Here is a 3,388-nt window from a genome sequence, read left to right as displayed (position 1 = left end):
AACATTTTATATAAAAGGGCTTGATGATGATGAACTCCTTGAACTTGACCTTATCTGAGAAGTGCTTTATCTGCCCTTCCATTCTAAATGAAAGCTTTGCTAGATAGAGTAATCTTGGTTGTAGGTCCTTGCCTTTCATGACTTGGAATACTTCTTTCCAGTCCCTTCTTGCCTGCAAGGTTTCTTTTGAGAAATCAGCTGACAGTCTGATGAGAACTCCTTTGTAGGTAACTGTCTCCTTATCTCTTGCTGCTTCTAGGATTCTCTCCTTCATTTTTATCTTGGCTAATATAATGATGATATGCCTTGGTGTGTTCCTTCTTGGGTCTAACTTCTTTGGGACTCTCTGAGCTTCCTGGACTTCCTAGAAGTCTCTTTCCTTTGCCAGATTGGGGAAGTTCTCCTTTATTATTTGTTCAGATAACTTTTCCCCTTGTTGCTCTTCCTCTTCCCCTTCTGGTATCCCTATAATTCAGATGTTGGAATGTTTAAAGATGTCCTGGAGGTTCCTAAGCCTCTCCTCATTTTTTTTTTTGAATCATTCTTTTGTTTGGTTGTCTCTTTCTTCCTTCTGATCCAATCCATTGATTTGAGTCCCAGTTTTGTTTCCATCACCATTGTTTCCCTGTGCATTTTTCTTCATTTCACTTAGTGTAGCCTTCATTTGTTCATCTAATTTGTGACCAAATCAACCAATTCTGTGAGCATCCTGATCACAAGTGCTTTGAACTGTGCATCTGATAGGCTGGCTATCTCTTCATTGCTTAGTTGTAGTTGCTGTGGAGCTTTGATCTGTTCTTCCGTTTGGGCCATTATTATTATTTTTTTTGTCTTGTCATGCCTGTTGTGTATGAAAGGCAGAGCCTTAGGTATTCACCAGGGCAGTGCACCCCAGTCACTGGGCTGTGATGCTGTATGTGGGGGAGGGGTTTGAGAGGGAACAATGGCACTTGCTCCACTCTGTCAGATTTTAGTCCCTTCCACCACCTCCCCCAAGCAAACTGGGCCTTTCTCCTGCTAATTCCTGTGTGGGTGGGTTTGTGTACATTCTGGGACCCTGTGGGTCTCTCCAATGAACTCCCCTGTGAAACTCAGAGTCTCTCCCTGTGCCTCAATCCCTACGGGTATTTTCAGTCGGTGTTTTGAGGCTTTATTTCCTGGTTCTGGGGTCTGTCTCACTCCCCAGTTTCACCTGGTTTATCTGCACATGCATGTGGAGCCACCCAGTCAGCCAGCTGCCTTGTGTGCAGTCCCTTGCTTCACAATTGCCGCCTCTCTGGGTCTGCCAGTCACCACCAAAAAGCAGGTGCTACTGCTTTTTGTCCCACGACCCCTCTCTGCTGGGCCACCCGACTCCGCCCCACCTATGGGTCTGAATGACTGTGTCTATTTTAACTTCTTTGTTGTCCAACTTCCATACATTTCAATTTTCTGTCAGTTCTGGTTGTTATTTTGTTTCTAAATTGTTGTTGTTCTTATTTTCATTGTGCAAGGAGGTACAGTGTGTCTACGTATGCCTCCATTTTGGCTGGAAGTCTGGTTTCTTTAATAGGAACTGCTTAGGGCTCCAGAAGTTTTCTCCACCAACTCAATCCCTGCTGGATTTTGCAGCCATAAGTTTTGGGGACTTATTTTCCTGGCACTGGAACCCTGAAATAGGGGCCCTTGTGTGTGGCAGGAAATCCTCGCTCCTGAGATATCCCTCCCAAATTTTCATCCACCACATGTGGGTGTGGGAACTACCCATTCCATGTCTGCACCCCCTCCTACCAGTCTGGATGGGTGTGGTTTCTTTCATTCCATAGTTGTCACACTTCCATTCAACTCAATTTCTGACAGTTCTGAGTGTGGTTGTTTTATATTTTAGTTGTAATTTTGATGTGGCTGTGTGAAGAGATGAGCCATGTCTCTGTGAGCCATCATCTTGATCAGAAGTCTCTTTTCCCTCATTTCTATTTCCCTTCTTGAATCTTCTACTCCAATGTCCTTTCTTTCTGTGTGTCTCTTTCTTTATCCTTTCTCACCTTTTTTTCACTTCCTCAATTCCTTCTCTTTTTGCTCTTTTTTTTTGTGTAATTGTGAATTACACAAACCCTCTACGACTTACACAGACCCACAGCAGTGTACATAGTCCTTCTGCAACTTACATGGTTCTTTTTGCAAGACACAATATTCTAAAATAAGTATTAGAAATATAAATGAAAGTATATTAGGACTCTTGGAGATCTTTGTATAATTTCTTTATTTAACGAATCTTTCCAGTTTCGTGTCCCAGCCAAGATGGAGGTGTACGTAGAAACCTTTTGCTTCCTCACACAACCAAAAGGAGGGTAACAACAAATTTAAAATCAATAAACAACCAAAAGCACCAGAAAATCAAACTCATGGAACAAACAAGGCAGTCTTGGGGGTGGGGCTGGCCGTGGCGATTGGTGTCCCGTGAGGGGGGTGCTGGCTTTAGAGGAAAACTGAGACTTAGAGCTGACTGCGGGCTACTGCTGGGGTTGCCATTGGGAGGAGAAACTCCCAGTCTCACAGGGGAATTCTGTTGAAAAGTGGGCTAGAGAGGATCAGGTGACCTATATTGTTCCTTCGCTGGCACCTCCCCCATGCCCCAGTGCAGCAAAGAAGGTTGCCCTGCCTCAGTGAATATCTAAGGTTCCTCCCCCTTACAACTTATCAGGTGCACCAAGACAAAGAAATATGGCCCAAATGAAAGAACAAAGTAAAACTTCAGAAAGAAAACTAAGTGATGAGATAGCCAACCTGTCTGATGGAGAACTTAAAGCCCTGGTAATCAAAATGCTCACAGATCTGACTGAGCTTGGTCAAAAAATGAAAAAAACAAATGAAGGATAACCAAAGTGAAATAAAGCAAAATATTCAGGGAACCAACAGTGACAGGAAGAAAACCAGGAGTCAAAGAAACAATTTGGAACAAAAGAATAAACATCCATCCAGAAGAAAAGAAAGAAACAAGAATTCAAAAAAATGAAGAGGCTTAGGAACCTCTGGGACAACTTGAAACATTTCAATATCTGAATTATAGGGGTGCTAGAAGGAGAACAACAACAGCAAGAAATTGAAAAATTATTTGAACAAATAATAAAGGAAATCTTTCCCAAACTGGCAAAAGAAATAGTCTTCCAGGAAGTCCAGGAAGCCCAGAGAGTCCCAAAGAAGTTGTACCCAAAAAGGAACACACCAAGACACATCAACATTAAGTGACCCAAGATTGAATATAAAGAGAGAATCCTAAAAGAAGCAAGAGGAAAGGAGAGTTACCTAGAAAAAAGTTCCCATAAGCCTATCAGCTGACTTCTGAAAACAAAGCTTGTGGGCAAGAAGGGGCTGGAGAGAAATGTTTGAAGTCATGAAAGGCAAAGAC

Source organism: Artibeus jamaicensis, unplaced genomic scaffold (genome assembly GCF_021234435.1).
Source record: "Artibeus jamaicensis isolate MK-2021 breed Jamaican fruit bat unplaced genomic scaffold, CSHL_Jam_final contig_540, whole genome shotgun sequence".
Taxonomy (NCBI): Eukaryota; Metazoa; Chordata; class Mammalia; order Chiroptera; family Phyllostomidae; genus Artibeus; species Artibeus jamaicensis.
This window is presented reverse-complemented; position numbering follows the sequence as displayed.